General features: G+C 39.1%; 1 long non-coding RNA gene across 1 annotated transcript in view; it reads left to right on the top strand.

Annotated features, from left to right (window-relative positions):
• LOC142050017 (uncharacterized) overlaps nt 1–27,719 on the top strand; it is a 140,935-nt gene that overhangs the window by 82,213 nt on the left and 31,003 nt on the right. The gene's annotated exons all lie outside the window — the stretch shown is intronic.

A 27,719-nucleotide genomic window follows, 5' to 3' on the forward strand; every position in this document is an offset into this window, starting at 1 on the left:
CCTGTGAGCATGAAGCCTCCTGTAGCTGGAGTAAGAAGGTTTAATCAATAGGCTCCCCTTGATCAGGTGGCCTCTAGTTAACACCAGCCATAAGGTTCCCTTTGTTGCCTCAGCCTCTAATTCTTACCCGAAAACTTTCAACCTGCTCATGGCTGTTCTTCAGAGACAGCTCTTCACATTCTATCAATTTCTTGATGCAGAGGGCAACACCTCTGCCCCTCCTTCCTTGCCTCTCCCTTCTGAACAGCCTGAGGCCATCGATAGCCACACTCCAGTCATGGAATTTGTCCCACCAAGTTTCAGTAATGGCAACTAGGCTGTAGCTGTCTAGCAGCATGGTGCTTTCATCTCCTCCTGCTTCTTGACCATGCTGCGTACAACAGTGTAGAGGAACTTCAGCTAGGCTGTCAGCTGTATCACCTGAGAGGAACACCACTTAATTCCTTTGAGGTATTTCACTGGTGTTCTCTTGTTGGCTCCTATTGCCTCAGGAGCCCCTGGCTCATCTCTGTAAGACTTCAAATGTGCTCCAGTGTACACAGCACACCTCAGAACAACAGGCTGAGGGTCCTCACTGGCACCCCATCACTCTAACTTTGGTTCATCATCCCATGGTTGGTCAAGGGTGAGCCTGATATTATCGCACTCCCCCTTCAAGATTGTCTAGAGCTCTGTCAATAAGTCCCACTAGCTTGTGAGCAAAGACCCTTTTCCCCACCTTAAGAAAGGTGAATCTCACCTGATGCCAGCATGCCTGGTACTCTGTGGACCGTTCCATTATTGAAAACCCCAAAATTCTGCAAGTGACACCTGCTACTGAACCATGTATTAATAGACTGGGTACATTGTCACTGGTATCAGTGCACATGATGTGCAGGAATGAGGGACTTCTGAAACATTTTATTCATCTGCTCTAAGGAAGTCACAGGACTAGGGCATAGGTTAGCATTCACTTACATATAGCTCTGGAACAAATCTGAAAAACAAAAAGTGTTTTGTGGGAGTTTGATCAAACTTAAAACAAAAACTTCTTTCTGAATAGAACATGGCAGCATTGTCTTTTCAATAAGTCTGATGGCTAGCTGGAACAAAATAACTTTTGAAAAAATGAAAGTGTCAACAGAAAATGAAATCAGCTGTTACAGTAACCCACTAATTACGAGATTCCTAAGCAAAATAACCTTACTGAATTTTTTGAGCTCCAAAAAAACATGCGTAGAGGCATCCAAACATTATTTTTCTGAACTCTGTATGCACATCGCAGATGTTAACGCAATTTTTGTGAAGCCTATGAATCAGTATTAGAGGAAAGTGCCTGTGTGGAACAAACACACATACTAATTTTTTATCCAGTTTTCACACTGGTGTCAAGCAAGTGGTAGTTCTTCAGACTCTCAGTTCTTAGAAATCTCAGTCTAGAAATCTTATCCATATCATCTATCCATAAGCCTTTCTTTTTTTCTGAAGTTTTTGCCAAGTTGCTATTCCAGGGTCACAGGAAGGGGGTAAGAGATTTCTCAATATGGTCCCGCTCACTGTGGGAGTGGTCTTTGGATCAGATCCTCTGCTCTATATTTTCTCCACTTACATCAACCACTTCTGTCACAGCTCCAAAGTCTCCTCTTACAGTGTCTTTCCCTCATTTCCATCTTCTGCTGTAATTTTGAATCTCTACCCTTTGATGTAAGCATAGAAGTATTGGGAGTCTTCTGTTGTGCGTTTCTTAACTCTATGCTCTGTTACACCCACTTCCATTTCCAGTCAAACTGAATCGAGTTGGTAAATTACATGTAAAAGCTAACTGCTGTAGCTTTTCGGTCTGGTGCTCTTCAGTGTCAACTTATGTAACTAAAGAACGTTTATAATGCAGGAGTACAGTGTCTAGCCTTTTTTTCTTACAGGACACTGTGCTAACCTGACCCAAGATTTAAATTCTGCATGTAGCAGCCCTTCATTCTCCAAAGAGTTCCAGTCAGACAGGCTATATAAGCAAATGCAGCTGGATAACAGAGGTGCTCCTCACATCAATTGTTTTGCCCTCTTGAGCAACCAATTGCTACTGGTCATACTTTTGTATATTCTTTTCTGCAAAATTGACTCCTGTGGACAACATAAATGGCAGGACTAGGAGCAGAAATGGTTTCTTTTCAGACTGGAATTAAATTCCTTGCTTGGCCATTGGCTTTCTAAGTAACCTTGGATCATAGGATGAATAACCCCATTTCTCTGTGCTTCCATTCCTTCCAATACAATGAGGAAAACAGTCCTCAGAAATCACAGGACAAGAAAGGCTGGCAAGAGAGGTGGTCTCCAGCCCCTGCCGAGAGCAGGCTCAGCCATGGGCTCAGGCTGGGCTGTTCACGGCTTCACCAGTCAGGGTGTGAAAACCCCCAAGGCTGGAGACAGCACAACCTTCCTAGTCCCCAGTCCAACTGCTGGGCTGTCCTCATGGAGGAAAGCCATCTCCAGCCTGAGCCTCCCATGTCAGCTTGCACTGCTGCCTCTTGCCCTCCACACACTGCTGTGAAGAGCCCAGCTGCGTCTCCTCCATCCCCTCCTGCTGATGCTGGGAATGCTGTTGGGTGCCTCTGAAGCCACACTTTCTCCCAGCTGAACCAGCCCTGGTCCTGCAACACCTCCTTACAGGGCAAGGACTCCAGCTCCACCAGTGGCATCCCCTCACTTTCCACGAGTTCTGTCTACATTGAAAAGGTACATAGCAGTTGGTGTAATGAAAACAGTAGGTGGTTAGAGGTTATGGTGATAGGGGACATATGATGGCTAGGATAGGAAGAATTTGCCAGACAATAAAGTGACAATAATGACACAGTTATCACAGCCATTATAGTCTCATGCTCCACAAAAGTGACTTGAATACCACTAGCTTGTTTAATTTTACTATCTACTGAAAGAAAAGAGAGGATATGTTTCTCCTAAAATCTATTCAAACAAATTTTATATTTTGAATTCAGTAGAGATTCTTCCTTACTGTATCAATGCTTTTCTTCAAGGTGACCCAAGAATAGATATTAAAAAAAAAAGGATAAACAATGTTATTTCAACCTTATTTCAAAAGCTTAACTGGAACTAAATGAGTTTGCAGACATGGAGCTGGCCCTCTGCATTTGGGTTGTTCTAACCCCAGTGTGTGGACAGTCTCACAGACTGTTTTGAGGGAGTTCCTCAGCTGTCTCTCTCAGGCTGAATCTTCAAGGTCTTCCCTTGGAGGAGAAGAACCCTTCCCTTCCTCCCCCACTTCAAAAAAATCCCCCTCAGCCAACAAACAACCCCCAGCCCTTTCCTTCTCTCTCTACCACCCTCAGATACCATAAATGTTATGACAGGCTTGAGAAGACATTTGTTTGCAGTGACTGAGTGCTCTTCATTATGAAGGAACCCTTTGCCATCTGGGTTCGGTCTCTCCAGTTGGGGTCTGGAGCTTTTCAGTGCTGGAGATGAAGAGTGAAGCATAATATGTGTTGGATATTGTGGCTAGAATGCAAATATTTTCCAGTTACATTTTGAAGAATTTGAGTCCAACTGGAGTCCCAGGGCACAACAGTGAGAAAATTCTTTCCAGTTGCACTACTGTATGCAGTAACACAACTGAACAGAGCTTTGACAGCACTGTGGCTCTTGTTCTCAACCTTGTATTGGTGCTGGATGCTTGCCACTGGAAATAGAAATGCAACCTTATCACTTTACTCCAGGAAAATTCTTCCCTGTGCCATATGTGGAAAATACACAAGGCCAGCTGGGGAAGCCCCTGTTTGGAGGCAAGAAAATGCCTCGATACAGCATGAGACAGGTGGGGAACAGGAGCTGCAAGAAAAAAAAGCACAAAGAGAAAAGGTAACAGGTTTATTTCTGAACAAATAAAGGGGTTAGGATGCAAAAGAGATTTACAACAAATTAATGGACATTCTGAAATGTTCAAATATAGAATACCTGACACCAGATTTCAATTGCAGATATAGAAAGGAATTGGAGGAAAGAAATAGAAAATCTCAATAACAGATTTGTAAAAACCAGAGATGGCAGATGCTCTGGAGCTCAGCCAGACTATTTTCCTGGGCAGTGAGAGCATTCTTTTTCAAATATTCCTCACATTTCAAACAGAAATTAAGGTGAGAAGTGGATTTGACCCACTCAGCCTGTTTCCCTTGCCCTTTTTGGAAAAAGAAAAAGGGTGGTGGAAGAAGCCTTTGCCACCTCTGAGTACCTCTGGAGGGTCTTCAGAGGCACAGGCACGGTTCCAGCTCATGTGGCTGTTTGTCAGATTCATCAGTGGGTCCTGGGAGTTGTTCACAGATAACTTGGTTCTGGACCTCCTTGCCTGGCAATAAGAGAGGAGCAGCACTATTGTGCTTCAGTAAGGTTGTGCAAAAAGCAAGAGACAGGAAAAGAGAGGAGTTCTGGAACAGGGTAGAGTTTAGGCCCTTCATCAGTACTTGACTTCTGTAATGTGGCCATATACAGACTGTCCTGGTGCTTCTTTCTTCGATGCCCTTCTCTCCACCACCTCTTCTCAACAGCCTTCAAAGTTTTTGTCCAATGCCTCAAGATTCTTGCCAGCTGTTCACATTATCTGCCCCTTATCAGGCTTCCTGTGATGAAGTGGATGATTGCTTTTCTGTGGGTATCCTCAGTTAGCCATGGTCACACTGAATCTGAAAGCAGAGAGAGCTGATGGCCATCTGTATGAAGTGTAGTCCTGCTACTATTCATGAAGCTGCAAAGGGGAACACGTTAAATTTGGCCTCATTGACAGAGATAGACAATGACTGATGATTTGCATGAAGAAAAATTAGGGTATTCAAAGTCAGGAATTATCATATGCAACTTTAATTAAGAACACATATTGCAACATTCATAATAATGCTGTGGGAGTTGGCAAGGCTGGTTGAATTTATGCTACCAGCAGCCTATAGCCCTCGCAGTGTAGTAGTTGGCAGCAAACAGAGAAGAATCAAAAAGCAGAGCACATAGGCTCCTGAAGTGAAGCACTGAGGGGCTTAAGCCTGTGGCTATGGGTACCAAGTTGGAGGGAAAGACTTCTAGACCTGAAAGCTTTTGCATGGGTGGGCAGATGGAAGAAGAGGAGACACATATTCTGAGATGGAGAGGTTGCCTGATACAAGGCAAAGTGCAGAGAATACCTAAGAGGTTAATAGTTGCTCATAGATGTTCCATGGAAATAATTCTAGTCTGGCATCAAAACTGTTCACCTGTGAAGTCTCTTTACCCAGGCTGCAATTGTTAGCTTGTAAACAGGGCACATGAGGTTATCCTGCAGATACAGTTTATCAGTGAGTGTGTTTGATGTAATCCTTTCGCCTCATCACTTGAAAGCTTACCTCTACTTCTGCTCTGATATATACTATCAAATGCTATACTGTGGAACAGTTCCTAATTTGTCACCAATTTAAAGTGAGCTTTCGAATGTAAAATCCACAACAGTCCTGTGTTTGCTTTTATGTAATCATGTTGCGTTATATATAGAATTGGATATACTTACGCAAATCAGATTCTGAATTCACATAAGAGCTAATTGATAACGGACATGTAGGTGTGTTTATCAGATCAGAGAACTGGATCAGCACTTTGTAGTGCATTCTAACAAATGCAGCTGATGAGCTTGAGTTGTACTGCATAGATAAAATTCAGCTGTAAAACCCTTATCCCTTCTCTCCCCACTCCTCACCTCACTTAAGGAGGTATAAATTTCTAAATTTATATAACTAGTTGAAAACTGTTCAATTGATTTGCAGATTTTTAAAAACTGCTTAGTCAAACTATAGAAATAAAGAGCTTGATTTGTCTCAGACTTTATTTTGATGCTATCCATCGCATTTAGAATAAATACTCCTGTTTTATATCATCATTAAGTAACAGCATGAAAGCAAAAAAGTTAGATTGATGATTTTCTGGGAAGCAATACAGGCATCTGAATGTTAGTTTTTTTAGCATTTGGGATTTTTAGGTTTTTTAGCCTCAGTAGAGCAGGTTATTTTCTTCAGACCTGAAGTGTTACACCTATAAAGGCACAGAAAATAATTTTGTGCATTTGCATTTGCATTGCTGACCATATCTATAGGTTTTCACCTATCAGTGGGTAAGAATACTTGCTCATACAAACAGGAGATTAGTCCTAATAAAACATTTCTGGAATTCCCATTAGTCATTAAAAGGTCAGCCTGCTTAACGGAAATTTGGGAGAAAAAGTGAATGTGAAGGGGAAAAAAACTTTTAAAGATTATGTTGAGCAACAGTGAATTATAGGCCTACTTAGGCATACGCACATGAGTAAGAGGGTGAAACTTTTGTAATTTTTCAGCTCATTTAATCTGAAAGGCCCACATACAGAGTTACATAGCCAGAGTTAACATCTGCAGTTTGGTTGGTACATGCCTTTGGCACTGGTATTAGCCCTGTGACCACAGTGGCTTCTATTGCTCAGCTCTTTTAGTGGCTTGGCATCTTTCATATTCCCTCAGGCTCTATGGTAGAGCAAGCGGACACCCACACTGGATGCCAAGAGAGTCATCTTAATGAATGACATATTACGAGCCTTGTGAAAGTAATTTGCTTTGCTCCGTGGTGTAGTTGGCTAACTTCCTATTACTGAAGGTTCAGGCTAAATCCAGCACTAAAGCTATGCAAATACTTGCCTTTTGGGCAACACATCACAGAAATGAGTCTTATTCAAAGTAATTCTTGCCCTTGTTTTCTAGATGGAAACTTAAATGTTACATTGGCTTGGACTACAGTTATCTACTATCCCATGTTGCAGGTAATTAATTCACATCTAAGGACTTGGTATTTTTGTAGTAAGGTATAGCTTTTAAGAAATGTACAACAAAGACTCTGTCTTTTCTGTCCTGTGATTTGATGAGGACCACTACTAGCTGTCAGACTGACAAAAAGCTGAGAGCACAGAGCAGGCAGCTCACCCTTCCTTCAGCCTATGCCTTACTTTTCCTTTCTCTCTTTGCAGAGCATCACCTGAATACAGTAATTCTGTGACATGCACAAATGTGTCCTGTAGGCACTCAGTCTTTCCACAGCTAAGACTGAGTAATATTTGCTGCTCCAAACTCCTGATTCAGTCACTTTTTTGAGGAAACATTCATCTTTTAGATTTCTAGCTTTGCCTGAAAAATCCACCTGCTGTCTTTGCTCCCCAGCCCCCGATTCTTCTGAAGAGCACATGCATCAAAGGGGAGAGCCCTATGTATATAGAAGAAACTGCTTTTTTTCTGTCACCGACATTAGGCATGGAAACAGTCTCTGTGGAAGGGCCAGTGTAGGCTTGTAGATAAAGATGAGCTATGATTTGACTGAGCTCTGAAGCTCTGAGGGTAGCATTCAGCAGTGCTTGTTGTGTGCACGGTTCCCAGTAAGCTCACACTGTATGCATCTGAGGAGTGCTGAGCTGTGCCTACATGTGAAGCCATTTTAGCTGGGTAGTGTAAAGAAGCTCTGTGAGATGAAGCCATGACCTTCATCTTGTTCATTCCTGAGGGCAAGGTAGGTAAGACTGCTGCACCCTTCAGGATAAATTGTACCCAGGCATGACTTGAAGGCGTCATAATGCAAAAGAAGTTGGTTTTTTTTTTTACTTTACTTTGGAGTAAAAGTTTCTCCTTCATTTAACTCTGTAGCTTAAACTTGACTTAATACTGGAGTTTGAACATGACAGAATTGCTGTCCTACTGTTACTGTCTTAGTGATTATTTTAAGACTTGTTGAAGCTCATGCATGGTTAAAATGTCATTATTCTATTAGTTACAAAGGTTTTTATAATGCCACGCTTCCTTCTTCTCTACCTCAACATAGGTTTTCTGAAGCATGTTTATTCAAAGTCATATTAAATAGCTTGTCGACTCTCTGGTACACAATTTAATGGGAAAAGGATTTATCCTTGAACTTCTGAGCAGATGATCTGACAAGAATGGGAAATAAATAAGGCAAGGGCTAATCAGTAGCCATGAAATAGTATGGGGAGTCCACATCTCTGCCATTGAAGGGGTTAGAATATTCTGAAGGAGGAAGGACAGTAGTAGTGCTGAAATCATTTTGTCCTAGGAGCTGCCTGTAGTTTAGCTGTATCACTAATGTACAAGGGTCTGAATGATGACATATGGTCACCATCAGCTTGGATATTTAATTTTGAGATGACACTTCTATTAATCCATCTGAAAGTGGGGAAACTACCACGTAACTGGTTGCAATTAGCCAAACCACAATTTTCTCTAACCAATTCACTCTAAACCAAAAGCCAAAATAGTATTTTAGAATTACAACATCACTAACATCAGTCCCAGATTTGCATCTCCTGATGAATTCCCAAGGTTAAGATTCAAGCCATATTGTAAAACCAACCCTCAATTATACCTTTTTAGAGAGGAAGATCAGTGGCAGGTGGTGCCTGCTATAAAAGCGTCATTAAAACACCTTCTGTTTGAATATCACAAAAGGGAGTCACCAGATGGAGGTACAACTCCACATGGTAGCTTTACCTCAAATGAGAGTTTCACCTGACACTTTGGGGACAACAGATATTTTTTTCCTCCAACTAACAATCCACTGAGGTTCAGGACAGGATATATTAGGATTAATTGCACGTGATCACTAATCCATTGTAATGCCATATGCTAAAGACATTGTTCATTGTCAAGCCTAGAGACAGGTAGGGCCCCTCTGGTAATGTACACTGTCCCCATCTCCAAGGAGCTAATCTAATTTCACCTCCTTACAGACCTCAGATTCCAGTAAAGATACTTAACTCTTCCTGCTTTGTCTCCTGATGCATTTTTGAATGGTAGCAAATCTGATATAGAAGCTAATGATGCTGAAACCTGCTGACTAACTGGAAAATTATTTTTGCTGGTGCTGCTTGCTGAAATGAACAAAATATTGAAAGGGTGTTTGCTCTGTTGTGTTCTCAGCTTGTTGGTTCAAAGAACCAGCTCTTCCCTCATCAGCCACACAGTTTAACTTCTCACAACTCCTCCCCCTGCTAGTCCCAAAACACATTCAAAGAATATGTGATTTACTAGATGAGAACAATTGGCAGGCTGAACCAAGTGAGTGAAGTTTATGTTTCTTAGAGGAGGCGTTGTCACCTTGCACAGCCCTTGGAGTGGGAGGATTTTTTCAGTGGCTTGGCTTTGGGAGTGATCCAAACCATTAAGTGCCAAACAGTGTAACCAGAGCATTTTTCATAGTTCTGTTGTGTGTTTTGTGTTAAGCTACTTTAAAAATTGCCACCCACCAAGCCTGTTTCTTAAACCAAGAGGTCATTATTATTTAATATGTAGTGAGTGCATTTGTGAGAGGCAGAAGGAAGGCAGATAGGTGCATTGTATTCACATATTTTATACCAAGTGATGCGTAGCATCCTATGTTCCAGAAGCTAAAAACCTGCAGTTTTTTTGTAGTATTGTACTAACTATTCAAGGCCAAAATATGTTTTCATTCTAATGTGATTTGAGGGCTGGTCTACTCAAATTGAGAGGGTAAGAAATGAGTCAGGGTTTTGGTGTATAACATCTCATCTTGCTACCTTCTTAAGACTCCTCTATACTTACAAAATGCCTTCTATTCCAGAAGGGACTCCAAGTGTGTTGCCAGCTGTATGCACTTAAAGATCAATTCAACCACCACTGAATTGCAACCATCTCTGGGGTGGAACACAGCAACTCCTCCAGCCCAGAAAAAGCAAAACAATATTTTTAGGAGAAGGAAGTAAAAAATAACAGCTCCAACTGCAGTTTCAAGGGAAATCATGCTGGCAGAGTATAATTACCCTTGTTGAAAGTTGGCCAAGACACTGGAGCTAATGTTCTCCACTCCTGGAAAATGTGCCAGGGTATCTTTAGCAATTACAGGTGCTCAAGACCTCATTAACACTGAGGTCAAAAGGCATTGGCTGACGTATGTGACAAAACCTTTCCTCTCCTTTAAGTAGAATTCCAGGTATCTCTGGCATTTCCTCCTTCCCCCAATATCTGTATTACACGTAGTGTGAGGCTAGGTGAAGGACCCTGCTCCTACTAATGCAAAGTCACTGAGAGAAGAATACAGCTATCAGCAGCTGAGGCTATCCACAAAAGCAACCAACAGGACCAAGTCCACCTGGTCTAGCTCTAACATCTTATACGTTTAATGTAAATTTGGATTTCTTTTAAATCAGGAATTTGATGGCATTTTCAAAGAAGTACAAACGTGCCATTGTGTTTCCCCAGTGTCTCTGCTAAAGAATCCCTTCCGGTTAATTTGGAATTCCCAGTTAACTGGGCATGTGGCCCACAATGTAGGAAGAAGAGAGAAAAAATTAAATGTGGTGGCTGAAAAGAAAATTGTATAAGGTGCAGTAGTCCCATATTCTCATTTGCTTTCTATCCTGCCTAGGCTTGGACTCAGCAGTGGTACATTAGGAATTGACTGTAAACTAGTCCACCATCTCCACTGTATACACTGCATGCATAAGGGTCTTGATAGGTGTATGTGTGTACCATCGTATCTATCCAGGCAGGCAGATGGCTTTTCTTGATCACAGATGAATGGATCTGGCAGAATTGTAAGAAAACAAACAAATGATCTCCAAAACTAAACCAGACCAATGACTGTGTCCATGAATAGAAGTGCTGAGTTCAGGGTATTCTAATTAATGGAGGCCAGTTATTCATGGGAGTATAGACTATCCTTGGATATTCAGGAATAAATTTTGAGATTTGTAAAATATTTATGAGAATTAACAATAAAAAGGTAAAAAATGCAAGTGTACATTAATTTTCATTAGTATTCATCTGTTTAAAAGCTAGAAAATTTAGTAAGGCAGCAGAAAACTGATTTGGGTGATCAGGTAAACAATGGGAAAAAAGCACACATAGCTGTGTATGGTGACTGTGGATGCAGTTTTTGCCTTCTGAAGGTGTGGGTCATGACATACCCTTGCTCTTTTAGGAATGATCTTTCTTGCAAACTTAGTGCTTTGAAAAACTGTTATGTAATTGTTGTGGTTCAGCCCCAGTCAGCAACTAAACACCACGCAGCTGCTCGCTCACTCCCCCCACCCGTGGGATGGGGGAGAGAATTGGAAGAGCAAAAGCAAGAAAACTTGTGGTTGACAGTTTAATAACTAAAATAAAATAGTAATAGTAATAATGCTAATGATAATAATAAAAACAATAATGATAATAAAATAAAGAGGGAAATAATGAGAGAGGGATATGAAAGCTGGGAAAAAAAAGGGGGGGGGGGGGAAAGTTATGCAGCTGCTCACCAACCACTGACTGACTCTGCCGGTCCTCAAGCCACGATTGCTGCTTCCCCCAGCCAACTCCCCCTAATTAATATACTGAGCATGATGTCATATACTATGGAATATCCCTTTGGCCAGTTTGGATCAGCTGTCTTGCCTGTGCCTCCTCCTCTCCCAGCTTCTTGTGCACCCAGCAGAGCATGGGGATCTGGAAAAGTCCTTGACTAGTGTGAGCACTACCCAGCAACAACTAAAACATCAGTGTGTTATCAACATTATTTTCATATTAAGTCCAAAACACAGCATTATGCCAGCTATGGTGAGGAAAATTAACTCTATCCCAGCTAAAACCATGACAGTAATCTTCATTATAAGCTGCTTAGCAGTGCCCTTTCTGGCTATGTGTTATATTCCTGGAAAGTGAAAAGAGTTTCAGAGAAGTTGCATGTGGCCATTACTCCTCTCATTGAATGAATGAGACATACAAGAGAATTGTCTCAAAGCACCAATTGTACCTTTCTGATATTTCTCTTTATTTTACTTTTCATGGTGTTATCATTATTATTATTATAATTACTATTGTTACTATTACTATTTTATTTTAATTATTAAACTGTTCTTATCTCAACCCATGAGTTTTCTTGCTTTTGCTCTTCTGATTCTCTCCCCAGTCCCACTGGGATGGGGGGAGTGAGCGAGCGGCTGCGTGGTGTTTTGTTACTGACTGGGGCTAAAATGTGACACTGGTCATTCCATCATAAAAGCTATCAAGTTGGTCAAACAACATCAGAGTTCATGCCACACTGATGTGGTGGAGAGGTAAGGAAAAGTATACGGACATGGCTGGAGCTTATAAAACTGTACTGTTATAAAACAACCCTAAAAATCATATGAGATTACTGCTACTTAAAAGGCAGGCTACTGTGACAAATCATATGCTTTAAAAGTCAGAAAAGACCTACTTAAAGAATTTAATTTGTAGTTAGGGTTTGGATCATTGACCTGCTACATGATTTCAATCTTTTTTTTCAACAGAACGAGCCAAGGATCTTGAGGGTCCAGGAGAATTTAAATTTTTAATTGGTTAATTTTAAGCAAGAGTGAGAGGAATGTCTAATAGATACTTCATTACTTCCACACAGAGTTGTAAAACAATGTATCAGCTGTATCAAGTTTTCCTGTACCAAAAGTAATCTGCAGCTAGATTGTTACACTTAATCTGTATTTCAGATTGGAGTCTATAACTACTCTTTAATTCAAAATGGGGAAATGCAATAGCCCACATGTGTTAAGCTAATTTTGCAGAACATAGTAAACCTGGGGAAAAGCTTTGATATTCTTTTTGCCCATACCAGTTTTATTTCTCTCAGTGTTACTGGTCATTGTTTTCACATCAATTAGAAAGAATTTCAAGACTTCCTCCTTTCTGCAGTTCATTTGTGTGCTGTATGTTTTTCTATGTTCAGCCATTTCCATAGTATTTATATGTATGTTTCTAGACCCTGACCAAAAGACTGGGGTAACAACCCATTGGACTTGGGTTTGGGAAAATGGTGATAAACAGGTTTTTGCAGATCCTACCTGGTAGTACCTTCATGTCCAGTAGGTACATACCTTTAAAGTTACTAAATGTAATCAAAATAAAAACAATTGTCCTTTGTAGTAACTATTTGATTAATGATATTTATTTTCTGTGCAACTGCTTTCACTGATGTCACATTTTTATATTCCTGTTTCTCACATTTTTTATTTCTGTGTTCATCCTTTAATGTAATCTTTTACCTTACATACCCAAGGGACAAAGGCCTTACAGTTCCAACAACTATGTTAATCCCATTGAAAATAATATAATGTTCCTACAAGGAACAGAACTGCAAATCTAGCTCTGCCTCCAGATATTATTTTTTTCGTCACCTGAATTTGAGATAAATAAATCTTGATTTTTGTAAATGCAAAGAATCTTTTCATTTATCTGATATTTTGGGTCCTCAGGCATCTACATTAATCAAACATTGGTGGATACCCAAGCAGATAGGCTAGTTTTCATATTTTTACAAAAGAAAGATTAATTTTGTGATCTAGTGTCATATGACAAACTCTGGCCTTCTGACACTACAAAAGGACAGACTCCTGTGTCATTATTGTGATGTGCCAGAATGATGAAACAAATAAATAGACATAAACTACAGGTTCATAGCCAGTTCATCTGCATAATGCTTTTGTATTGTGAATAAGAAATGAAGCCGACAAACTGGAGCTATTGTGTAAAAGGTAAATGGCCTACCTTGCTCTGGTGAACAGATATATGTCTTTATCCAATGAAGATGCAGCAAAGTAATAAATCCACAGCTGATTAATCACTACCTCTCCTGCATTACTCTTCGTCTCCCAAAGTGGAACACCTGGCTCTGCAGTACCATGTGTACTCCGTGTTTTCTCACTGCAGTCTGGTGAAAGCAAAGGACTGCATTGTGCCTGGAAGAAAATTTTGCTCCTGAAATGATTACTCTTACTACTACATGGGTATAAATAATTGGATTTATTATTTTCTCTAATGCTTAAGTGGAATTCTTGTAAATATGTATCTGGAGAAGTATTCATATACTTGTACTGTTATGCAAATTATAAGCAAAATAAGTTACTGTTTTCTCATGTATCTTCACTGTTTTCTTTTTTGCTCCTGTTTTCTTTTCATGATTCTTTTAAGCTTCAGATAGAATTTATGTCATACTGGTTGTTTTTTGAAGTAGCCTTATGGCCTTTCATGCCTTTCTGAATTATCCCTTTTTCTGTTTGGTTTTTGTGCTCTTATTAGGGTTGTTGTTAGCTCTATTCTGATGTTTGTAGTTTTCGGAAATCTGAATCTTTGTTATTTATGTTATCAGTGATCTGACCTAGGTTGCTGACAGCAATGTTCCAACTGTTCCTAGGTCCTCAATTACTAATTATGCAGATGAACAGATTGTGCAAACTCTTTCCTTATGGCCACATTCTGGAGGAGTTGTTTTTATTAAATTGCTACTGCACTTGAATTTTAAGTAGGTGCTGGACAGTTCTTAGTAGCTTTTTTTCAGATGTCCTGTACATGTTTGTTGTAGTAATTTATTAACACGTGATCGTTACACACATCACAAAATTCAAACCCACAAAGTAAAGGACACATATTAAAGACATATCCAGAGGAGCAGCATCCTCCTGAAGATCACTAGGACAGTGGACAGCCTGCCAGTAGAATACTTCAAGCTGTTAACATTAACAAAATAAATTAATCACTAGTGAGCATTGATTGATATCATTACCCTAGGGATGTTCAGGAAGAATTAACTTTTGAGGTTAAAGAATTCCGCTATGTTAATAATGCTTTACCAATTAGACAATGCCCGAGTTTTTGAGGAGCAAGTTGCAGTGTGTGATTCTGCACAAGGAAATGAATCTTCATGGATATTTTCATTAATATCTAATATCATTGCAAGAACACAGAGCTGACCCCAGCTTGGGTGACAACACTGGGCTATGTGATTGTGGTCATACTTTATCCTTTTTCACTACGCTATAGTGGTGCCCAGAGGACGTATCGCTTCTGCTTGAATAAAATATGTATTCCTGATAATGTTTTGCACTCTTGGTTATGTGAAGTCATATAGTGACTTTGGCAGCACCCTCAGCCATCTCTTGCTAGTGTGAGCACGCATTTAGATGTCTCCTGAGGAACAACCTTTACCTCAAAAGACAGACAAAGGTAACCAGAAATTTGGTCATTTTCTTCACAGAAAAGGCTTCTGGAAATCAGAAAACAAATAGTTTTTTCTTTTCCTTGCTTCCCTCCTACAGAATAGTGCAGGGTGGAAAAAAGTAGGATGCAGCTGGAAGAATGGAAAAAGTGAACACCAGAAATCAGTAGGAAATTTTATGTCTCTGAAATGTGAATACCCAAGATTTTCAGATAAAGTTTCAGAGTGAGATTCATGTTGTCAGTAAAATAAAATCTCCTAGTGACTTCAGTAAGGTCAGATTTCAGCCTTAAATATTTTGGTGCCTACCTAAATAGCCACTTAAAGTTTATGTATAATTAGATATATCATCTGAAAAAAAAGGAAGGTAAATAGTTTCAGTTTAACAATTAAACTTACTTCCAAGTCTTATGTCAATCCATACAGTCTTGCAGACAAATTTTCTTTTTAAAAAAAATCCTGATTTTTCTTTTTCATGTGAAAGGAAGTTTTCATATAAACAACACGGCAAGTTGAGTAGAAGTGGGATCTATAAACAGTAAGATACTTTTAAGCAGCAAATATTAGACCATAAGCACAATAATGACTGATTTTTGTAGATAATTTTTATCAGTAACTCTCAAAGTATTTTACAGTGTCATCAGCCTCAAATTACAGAGAGACAAAGCCATGGGTATGCAAGGTGATTAGAGTTAACCAGGCCACTGATAAAGGCAGCCTGGTTATTTGAGGTGTACCACAAATTCTTTAATTCTTTTTTTCTGCAGTATTTACTAGAGCCTTGATGGAAGAGTCAGTGTTCCTGAGTCTAAAAGGTAAAATGTCTGTGTAAAAAGTCTCAGGCACAACCACTGAGATCAGAAGGCAATCAGAGAATAATTCAGATCAGTCAGTGTCAGTGGAACCACTCTGATTAACTTTGAAGACGACAGTTCATACAAATCTGTTTCAAACAGGTTTCTCAGTAAAATCCTACTCAAAATGGTTTTCCATTAAAAACGCATACATTTTTATTCATAGTCAAGGGCCCTAAAAGTCTGTATTTTAAAGCTCTGTTAACAAAATACATTAACAAGAAGGGTTGTAGATTTCACTGCTGAATAAGAAAAAGGTAAAACTGAAATGTATTTTGCATTTTATCTCTGTTAGGCCACAACTGACTAATAAGCACCTGTTTGGCTTGGGACCTGTCTATGTAGGTAATCTTGGCAAGCTGGTGGGTGGAGGTTACAAAAGTTTTTTGCAGACCGAGAAGGGTGTAAGGAACAAAGACTTCTTGGAGGGAAGCAGCAGCAAACTGTTCTCCCCTTCCCCTGTGAAAACAAGTTTTTTCCTGAATTGTGATACCATATTACATAATTGTGAACTGGAGTTACTGTGTTACCTGGAGAACTATGGTTCTACATGGTAGAGTGGTATTTGTTTGAGATACATAAGATCTGTGTTCTCATTATGGATTCAAGCATGAGCATGTACTAAATCTAACAATTTTTAGACTTTTATATTTAGAGAATGAAGTTCTAGGAAGTTCACTAATGCTGAAATTTCTATATATTATCTTATGGAGACAGATATCGTAAGGAGACCTATTAAGAAAATAAATTTATGACATTCTTCCTGTCGACTAATAATTTGGAATGGGTACATGATGATTTTTCCTTTCCCCATCAGAGCCCAAAGGTGGTGTTTTCTATGTTTACTGTGGGGATAATTTTAACTTCCAGCTTTTTCCATTTGTCATGCACATGATACAGTACTCTGAGTGCCACACATACCTCTGTAAGTACAGGACCTCTATTCCTAACATGGTGTAAACTGTTATTGAGAAAATGTTGGACAGAGGCCTCTATTAAGACCTCTGACTTTAGGGTAAGTGTAGGCCTACACTTTTTTCCTGCCTCCTATCTGTCTATTAGGGTGAAAGAGAACCTGGATTTTGAATAAGAATTTTGAGGTAACTTGAAAATGGTGTTGGATTTTTCTGGCTGAACTCATCTTGGGCTGATGTTCTAGCTCTCCTTATCTTGAGGTAGTACCAAGCAAATTTTACTTTGCCAGTTTCTTCCAGATATACATGATATTATTATGTGTTCTTAAGTGAAAGCTGTAAAATCATTTTATGATAAAGCAGAAGGTTCTTTATTATAAAGAACAAGGAATTAGTTAGGGGCCCAAATCTGTCTTGATGGGAAAGAGAAAGGATCTTAGAAACCTGTTGTGTACTACATGCATATACTTTACACAGATGGAAAAGTACAAAGTTTACTTTAACAGAGACCAAAGTCGTAGAGCTTTAGACAGAATTTAATGTTCTGTCCTCTTTATTCCCTGGTTTGTTTTGGATCTGGATTTAAAGTGCCAAAATACTTTGAGAAAATCTTGGTTCTCTTCATGTTGTCAGATTTTTCAGGCACAGAAAGTAGCAAAAAATCTCAAACAACTCATTGTTTTCAAACATTGCGGCTCATTTTTTTTTTTTTCAGGCCTAGAAACCTAGCTAGTACAGATGCATTGAGGTAAACATCAAAACCATGTAATTTGTCTTTGAGAGAGATTACATGTACCGTATATATAGATGTAGAAAAATGAAATCACAGTCTTCCCATCAATTGTTCTATAAAGAAAAAATGCAGTCATTTTTCTTATTGACTTGTGTTTTTCAGCACCTTGGACTTTGACGTGATGTTTCATAGTTTCAGAAAGACTCCCTTAAATTGCCAAATAACATTATGACTGCCAGTAAGGACACTTGTTAAATAGAACTTCAGATTTTGTACCAAAACCAGCAGACACAATTGTCTTCAATCTAAAAATCATACATGACAACTTTTAACTAAAACTCCCACTGGAGGCCCTTAATGAAAAGTTGGATTTCACAGCACTTGTGGCATTGCTTTTATAATACACCACGTTCTTGAACAGCTTCTCTAGGGAGAAAATACTGTGGTACATGCGGGCATGCCAGAAGTTTCCTCTCTCACCGCAGTTTTGCAGCTGGCCAGCATTCCTGAAGCATCCTGGAATAGAATGGTTCAGGCAACCCTAGGGACAACAGCAGGTTTCCAAAATGTTTTTATTAGAGGTGAACTTGATAAACAACTTGATAGTAATATATTAATCTTGATGAGAAAATATGCTTTTCATTTAAAACAGCAGTTTGGTCTGGAATGTAATTTTGAGGGTGGGTGGTGGGGACAGAGAAAGATTCCTACTTCTTATTCCTGTGAATTCTGCTACTTGACCAATTGAAACTCTACTGATGACCCCTTCATTCCTTTTTTTTCTCTCAGGGCATGTTTCCCTGTATCTAACTTAATTCTTTGATCCCTAATCGTAGTCACATGATATTAAATTCCTTTAAGCAAATGCTGAGTTCTGGATTCCAGTTTTATCCTGACTTTACCTGGTAGAAATTCCTTCAAGAGGAGCACATGGATATATGGGTTAATGGAGAGGAGGTGATATGTGAAAAAAAAAAAAGGGGTTTGTTATGAATAAAAAAATATTAACCATATATACCACATATTTCTGATATTTTCCTGTTGTATATCTTTACTCCTTCTGGAATAACGTGGATTCTATTTTTTCTTTTTTCTTTTTTTTGCCTTTTAAACATGGTGATGGCTAGAAAAACAGGTAAACTAGCTCAGAAAATACTTGCAGGTAACTTTCATAAGTATTCCAAATCCAAGCCAAAATGTAGGCTTTAGACGAAGAAAAGCACTTTAACAGAAACAAGACATTTTTGAGTATGTATCTGAATGACAGAAAGATGCAGAGATTCTCTCATTTTAATTCATGTGAAACCTTCCTCTACCCTGTGTGGCTTGCAGTGGCTAGCAGAAGGAAAGAATAATACCCTCACATATGTTATCTGTAATCCACCTATAATTAAAAAATGTTCTCCCAACCAGTCTGTGCATGCATTTTTCTCAATTCCTTTTCTGCTTGCAGTGTGGTTCCGTGGACCTTTCTAGAGATAACAGACTGAAGAGCCTGGGATGTGGACAATAGCACTTCTCTGAGCTTCAGAGGTTTCTTGAGGTCCAGCTGGCAGATTAATGTTACCTTAGCTCTTGTGGAAAGGGTCCTTTTAGCTTTTTGCTGCTGCTGCAGTATTTAATTTTTTGTTGTTATTTTAGTCTTTTGTCTTCACTAGAGCAAAGACCTTCTGCAGGTAACAATGGTAAAAGAAAAACAAGGCCTTTTTGAGGGAAAGTTGGGAACAAAGTGATGGTCTCGCTTAAACTTTGTTCAGATTAGGACTGAAAGTGAGAAGTCTGCATATAAATATCTGGAGAAAATACTGATGAGGATACTTTCTGAGCAAATAATCAGTATTTTAACAAGATGGAATGAGCAAACAGATGCAGTTAAGCGCAAAACCACTTCAAACTGAATCAGACACAGTGTTAAGTCTGAGCATAAAATAGCATGCACCTTGCAAGCTGTACTACAGTAAGGTATAGAGGGTCAACTTTCTCCTCAGAAACAAGAGAGAAATTTGTTTGGTTCCTCCTTCTCCTCTCATATGTTCACCCTGTTTTTTTGAAATGTGATGCTCACAGAAACTTTGGCATGTTTTTCTCCTGTAATCATATATCCTGGAGTGGTGTGACAATCCAACTTCTACTAGAAAATGAATCCTTAGTCCTTGTCCTAAAAAAAGGTGGATGGTTCTATTGTGAGTAACATAATGTCAAAACCCAGGAAAGAGGTGGTGTCCCTAATATTCTCATGGCTTCTCTGCAATAGATCCAGAATTTCTGAAAGTTTAGGAGTATCAGCCCTACAGAGCATGGAGAAAAACTCCTTTTATTTTTGTGGCAACAATGCAAGAGGTTCTTTCCAGGGACCTTAAAGCACTCTGATAAACATCTCCTTATAAACACCTTAGAGCAATGCTTTATAAGCCATTCAGATGTTGGTATGTTTCAGGAATTAGTAATTTATTTTTACTAATAGAAAAAGTTTAGGCTTTTTTATGAGCAAGAAAGGCAATATAGTCTAAATATCTTACAGATCCAGTGCATTCTCCTAATTTCCAAGTACCTTTTACTACTTTTCCCTTTCAAAGTTATTTTTAAAACATCATCATAGCTCCCAGCCCTTCAGATACTTTTCTTGTGAGGATGATTAAACAAAGCAAATGCCTTTGTAATAAAGGAAAAATAATTAAACATTTAATATTTAATAAAAATATTTAATTGTATCAGGTTCCTTGTTTGCCCATTTTCACTTGACTCAAGCAATGAAAACACTCTAAGCTGATTCTAATACTATCAATGATAGTAGTGCTACTGCTTCAGTAAAATCTTTTATCATTAGTATTCCCACCCCAAGGAATGGCTTGTCATAACATTGACTTTGCCATATGCTGCCACTCAAACTGTAGTTGTCAAGTTATCGATGACATGGATATTTCACAGAGTACATGCTTCTTAAAGCACACACTCTCCCAATCACACAGATTTCACAGTGATCAATATAATGTAAAGGTAGAAAACATTGGGAGCTCTAACTCTTACACAAGATTCACCTATTCAGCTGTTCTTCCTCCTTCTTCCTCCAAAAGCTATATTAGTGATGCTTTTATTTGCTAAGTGATACCTTAAAACAGGACTTAGCAAACATGAGGAAGATTCCTTCCAGCAACAACTGTTAGTTTATCTGTTAATGCCCCTGGCAAAACACCGTTGGAGCTGACATGCATGACTGATGGGCTCCCTTAACAAGTAGCTCATCCTCCAAAGACGAGTTGTGTATCTCTAGCTCTGTTTTTAGTGCCATCTGTGTCTGAGTCCCTACAGATGGTAGTATAAGAGTTTTTGCACCACCTTGATCCTGGGTATCACCTTGGCCTAATGTGTAACCCAGATGAGCCTCAGAACTAGCCAAGATATCAGTGATCACTGAATGGCTACTCCTCTACCTGCTTTGGTTCTAAGATTAGCAAAGCCAGCCTGATTCCTGCCTGTGTTGCAATTCCCCTGTTTTGTTCTACTTTCTCATCCTGTTTGCGCCCCTGGAAAAATACCAAGGACAACTACAGGGTCTTGGAGATCCAGCTTTGAAACACATAAGGGTTGGAGGGATCTAGCAGGAACGTTTCCGCCTCTTAGGCCTCTTATAGCTGAACAGTCCTATGACAAGAATGGCATTTGACATTGTAAATTTTTGGGATAGGATATTGTCTCTATTTATCAATGTAGTACCATAAATAACGTTGTATAAATAAATAATAATTGTAACCACAGGTGGTCTAAAGTGGTAACTTGACCTCAAACTTGTTTCACATATAGAACTTTATGTGTTTTTTTTAACTAAAATTCCTATTGCTTTTGACATTTTTACTGTGACTAATCCATGATTTTCCCCATAATTTGCCACATCAGAGTCCAAACCCAATAACGTTACATATTGTAAAACCCCTATGCCTGCAATTGTGCAGTGTGACACAGTTATTGTATGGCTGCCTTCCCCATCATCCCTTAGACAAGGGGAGTCCACCCAGAAAGTGGTTTTTTTCAAAGCTTGTTAGTACATAATTTCTGCTTTCTACTCCATTTCTTAGTGGACTGACACCTGCTTTATAAGAACTGTCTTATTTAATATTGCACAACAAAGCTGACTCAGTTAATGTTTCCCACTCCCCTAGAGAGTGGTGTGGCCATGTGGCAATGATCTGCTGTCAGCTTAGAGTCACTGACAAGGCCAAGTGACAAAACTCACATTATGGCTGTCGGCACCATACCTGAAGCTCTAGACACAAAGCAGAGGACACAACCTTCTGATGCTGCAGCTAACAGCTTTGAGCAAAATTAGAGTTGGAAACACACATGCAAACATCTTTTCCTGTGTGCTGTATGTTCAATTTAGAGACGACATGCAAAAATATGTGCAAATATAAATACATACATATGTTATGGATATTCTAACTAAAACTAAATAAAACTTTGTTTCATAGTACTTCTACAGTGAAAGCAAAAATACTTACTTTCACTATATAAAGCTATACACTTATATTTTAAATATTGCATGTATGTGAAATGAAGTGTTTTACTGCTTGTATTACTGCACTGATAATACATCGCTGTTTTTTATTTATAAATCGTGCTTTATGAAATTATTTCCATTTGCAGCATCTTGTTCTCCGTAATGAAACAAATTTTCACCACATACACTTTTTATTCAGCCATTTGAGTTTTATTTTTTTTTTATTTTTATTTTGGTGATCCAGTGGAAATTAATCTAGCTTTTTTATAAGGTTTACCCTCTGGAGCTGCTGGAGTAAAATACCTGCAGCTGAACTACATTTAACATGTATATTGATTAGCAAGTGTTTAATCTTTTTCATCAATTACATCGGAGCCTCAGCTTTCAGTGCCTTGTAAATTCTGTATAATTTGTGCGTGTATCTTTGTAAAAGGGACTGCTCTGTTCCAAAACAAGAACAAAAGTCAGGATAGGATTGACAGATAATCTTTTGTTTGTTGACAGATCTAGTCAGAAGTGTACAGTGTACTTTGGGGGATCTACTGTAAGTCAGTCTGTTGGCAAAGAGATCTTCTCTTGTTCCGGCTCTAACTACACACACACAGAGATATGTGCAGCTACCTCATCCACACAAACACACATTTACACACAGCTGCTTTCATCTTGGTATGTGCCAAAATATAAGGATACTTCAAATACTTACCTTCATTGAGAGTTTCAATGAAATTGATTGTATGTTATGTATCCTTTGGAGGCTGCTTTAAATATTTTCAGCTCTGCACCAGCTTGCATGTCTTTACTTTTCGTATTCAGACTCACTGCACCATGCTCAAGTCAGAGAGAAGTGATTTGTCCGACACAGTGTTAGAAAGTAAGATAACATTGATGAAGATGTCTCCAGTATTTTGAATGGTATGCCCAGAAAAGAGTGAGATGGAGATGAATGAGAAAGGAGGAAGGGAAAAAGAAAGTTGGAGGGAAATATTATTGCAAAGAATCATAGTGTATCTCAAAACAAGGTGAAAGTTTGCTGGCTTTAGTCAACCCAATAAGTATAAACAGATTCAAACAGGTTGCACATGAGTTGAACTGGTCAACTGATCTGTTAAAGGATTTCTGGTACACAGATTCTTATGTTGTAAAGCTGGGTGAAATAAAATGCACAAGCTCATTTTGGAGGGGATATGTTAATTGAACCCATCTTGCACTTTCAGTCTGGAAAGCAGGTGTGAAATTTCAGGGGGTTTGGGTTCTCCTGTGAGAGTCACAGAACTTCCTTGTTTGATGAGGTCACTTGATAGCAAGAATGAATTTTCTTGCAGCATTCTGGCTGCAGCTCGGAAGAGCTGAGACACATATACTGAAACACATGAAAGAAGAACAGCTGATCTCCCCGCTTGACACTGGGGGGGAGGGGGTGACAGAGAATGCCCATGGGAATGATCCTCTGCATGGGTAAAGGGATGAAGAGGGAGAAATATTATCAGAGCCTGCTCCCCTCATCTACTGTTTATAATATCAAATGTATTGATGGCAAACTTGGCTTTGAAGCAGAAACTTCTTGTTCTGTTTCCACAAAGCACAAGTCCTAAAATAATTTCAGCTTAGATTTCCGTTCTTGGCTTCTAAACTCTGACTGAACTCTGAATCCGCAAGTTGAGAGATCTGTATGCTTGGGATGGTTTCAGTTTTATTTTATATTTAATCAGTTTAATGACTTCAAGCTTAGTGCACACACTCTAGGACTCAAATGAGTCAGAATCTATGGATCTGCCCCTCAGTTTTTAGCAATGAGACACATGCCGGCCTTTCAAGGGAGTGAGGCTTTAAATAATCACACACAAGGCCTGTGGAAAAAGGCCACAGGCACCTGCTGGAAACCAAAAGCAATGCAGCAGAATATTAAGAAGGGCTATGGAGATTAGGTGAGGAGGAAGAAAAGACAGAAAAGGAAAGGACTAACATAATGAACTAGAACATGTTACGGGATCACAGAATCAGGTGATAGGTGGGAAGGAACCTCCTGATCTCATCTAGTCTAACATCCTGCACAGAGCAGGGTCAGTTAGAGCAGGTAGTCCAGGACTGTGTCCAGTTAGGTTTTGAACATCTCTGAGAACTGAGACTGTATGGCAAGCTGTGCTAGTTTCTGACTGTCCTCACAGTATAAAAGGTGGGATTTAATGTATTTTCATTTGTGCTGTTGACCTCCTATCCTGTCCCTCTTCTTTGTTCCCTCCCATCAGGTATGTTGGCCCATATGAGGCCCACATGGATAAGGACCCCCTGAGCCTTCCTTTCTCTAGGCTGAACAGTCCCAGCCCTCTCAGCCTCTCCTCACATGACACATGCTCCAGCTTGTTCATCATCTCTTTGGCCCTGTGCTGGACTTGCGCCAGTATGTCCATGTCTCTTGTACTGGCAAGCCCAGCACTAAAAAGTGCACATAATACTCCAGGTACAGCCTCACTAGTGCTGTGTAGAGAGTAAGGATTAGGATCGAAAGGGTATTAGGAGAATTATGAGGGGAAAAAAGTTACAGGCAGATTAAGCTGAGAGCAAAAACATGCCATAAAAAAGATACAATAGAGCACTTCCAGGAGAAGAGGTACAAAACTTCACAGAGTAAAGGTATGAGATAGCAAGAAAGAGAAAGAACAAAAGAAAGAGAATTTTCAGCTGGAAATATTGTTGTGTTTTTATCTGTAAAAATTGATTAAAAGCATTACAACAGAAACATGCCTCCTGATATGTACAAGAATGTAAGCAGGTTACAAAAACTGCCATAACCTCAGCTAATGGGTTAAGTCACATGATCAAAAAATGCTGAAGTAACAATTCCAGGACTAACATTAATTACACTTTCTTTTATTTATGATATAGTCTACAGTTCACAGAATATTAACTATACTAAGGAAAAGCATGTGTACATGTGAATGTCTTTGGGGAAGACCTGCAGTTTAGTGAATCTTAGATCTCAGTTTTAATCTCTACCTGGTTTTTGAAGATACATCCAAGTCAGTTACTGTGTATAGAATATAATTAATTACAGCATTAGCTTATCTCTGAAATGAAGAAGTATTTTAAGCAATTATCAGAGTAGGATATGTTTAAGAAACCATATTGCTTTTAAATACAATCTCATAAAATAAGGATTTATGTGGGATTGAAAGTGCCCATTACTCTGCAGGATCAGGCCTATTAATAAACATAATGAGCATTTTAGGCAATAAGATTTCCATAATGTCTTGACTTTCCATAATGTCTTGACTTTACTGCCACATTTCTAATGTAAAGCCTGTTCCAAGAAGATACTGCCAAACTGGAAGTTTATATGATATTGGTTTTGGATCTATAAAGCCAGTTTATATACCCCATTCCTGTGCTGAAACTGCCCTAGTAGATTCATTACCCTTGGGAAATACACACAATGTATATTTAAACAAAAAGGTAAATGATTTTAATCTCTAAACTTCGCCTCCCTCCTGCCTTCCTGTTTTCTTCTGCCTTCTCTTTCTTCCCCTCTACCACCCCCTCCAAAAAGAGAGTTCAGGGAGGAGGTGAGTGTTCAACACCATGTGACAGTCATGAAAGATGTATATTCCCAATAAAATTTGGTTCTCCAGATGAGCATAGTTGACAGGATTGCCACAGCACAATCTTTTTTAGTTCATGTCTCTTTAAGGTCTCTGTAAATAAACAGAATGAAATTATGGTGCTGAGAGGTCAGAATAACAATATTTTCTAGTTTAATAGTCTCTCTCTTTCTTTTCAGCTGGCTGGAATTCACATTGTTGTTAACCACTTTTTAATAAATTCCAAGTTTTGAACACTGTGCACTTCTATACAGCTTGCAGCTGGAAATAAACAGACTCACAATAGCTGAAGGTAATTCAGCAATTTTAAGTCTTTTATGAGGATAATGAAGTGAGAGTTTCTGGAAAAAATATCTCTGTGAACTATTTGTTTTCCAGAACTTTTTCGTTGTTTGGAGGATAATGTCCTCTCCTTATAATAGTTATGATTTTTCATTATATTATATATTATATATAATTTTTCATTATATTTCTTGATTATTTTTTCTGTTAAAACTCCCCACCATATTTAAAACCTTTCATCTGTTCCCCTACTCCCATTTCTTCATTGTTGATAAGGATGCATCACCTAACACATAAATTATTTTGGCAGCTATTCAGTGAGTGCAGACCCTGGTCTGTGTGCAACAGCTTGCTTTTACTTGTTTTCTGCACTGACTGTTTTTCAAGAGACTTCTGTATCCTATTGCTCTCTGTATATTGTGCCAAGCACTGCCCATGCTTTTCTGATCACGATCAGGCTAAAATATTACCTTTAGCCTTTTTGAGGAAAAAAGATTCAAGAGTCCTTTTTCTGAGGCTGCAATAAATGTGTGAATTGCTCTACTTTGTGGCTACTGGAATATTGAAGGTACAGCTAAAAACAACAAAAAATAACCCTTCTGTGTGGAATTCTCTGACAATGTGTAACAAAGGAAAACAAGGAATTTAAGAGGTAAAAACACAGCTTGCTGAAGGCCAGTAAATAGCTTTTGACTGGGAATAGAACCTAAGTACCCAAATCTATTCAAATGGATCTCAGGACTCATGAACTCTTGCCTGTGATGATAAAAGTTGCATTAAAAAGAAGCAAAACTATTTGAATAGCTAGGAAGGTCCCTTTCTTTTTCTGAGCCACTCTTCTCATAGTCCCCCATGAACATCTTCCTTCTGCTTCTCATCAGGAAGAGAGGTTTCCAGCAGTGATTAGGTTTGGAAAATCGTCTGGTGGTGAAGCTTTTGGGAATATCCTTCAGAGGTTATTTTAACCGCATCCGGCCAGCAGATCTTTCATTGCATTGTTATGCCTATCCCTGGGAACTGTATGGTGGCATTCATGAATGCTGTCATGAACCAAGATGGAGGCTGCCTGTGTACTGTGAAATGGAGCAGGGTACAAGAGCTACCTGTGTAAATGCTGCCTGACTCAAGTAAAGGTCCTGCTAGCTGAGTAGCTGCATCAGCCCACATCGTACCTCAGCTGACTAGCCTTTCCGAGAACTCTGTGAGCATGCTTAGAGCTAACCCGGGGTCTCAGACATGATGCCTACTTGTGTTGTAAAGAAGTGTTTCTAGTCCTTTCCCTTAGCCACTAGACAACCTTGATTCAGAAGGTATGCACAGGTGTGTTTGACTCAGTATGGGCTTAGCAGCTTGGGCCTCATTGCTGCTTTCCTTTTACCGCACTTTTAATTATGACACTGCAATTGCAGGAAATGGTGAGACACTTGCAGTACTGCCAATATTTTAAAAAACCCAAACAAACAGGTGGTAGACTCCCCTGACTTCCCCAAAAATCATGTGATGAATGCATCTTGAGGTTTTAAAATTTATTTTGGTGTCTTTGAGGGGTTGAACTAGACTTGCCATATATTTTCAACTTCTTTCTGCAGTTATGAAGGTTAGAGACTCGCATTTATACATCTGAAAGCTGAGATTCCTGTGCAGATGCTTAATTCTGGGAGCTGCCGACTTCGAAAGAAGATGACAGGTTTGATATTACAAATTACAGGAGCTGGTGATCTGCACTTAGGTTTAATCTCAGTTTGGTATTTTCCATTAAATGTTGCCGCAGCATGACTGGGATACGGAGGTTGCAAAGAAAACTTCTTGAGCAGCTGAGAATCAAAAATAAAATAGCTATCAGTG

This window comes from Phalacrocorax aristotelis, chromosome Z (genome assembly GCF_949628215.1).
Source record: "Phalacrocorax aristotelis chromosome Z, bGulAri2.1, whole genome shotgun sequence".
NCBI classification, from domain to species: Eukaryota; Metazoa; Chordata; class Aves; order Suliformes; family Phalacrocoracidae; genus Phalacrocorax; species Phalacrocorax aristotelis.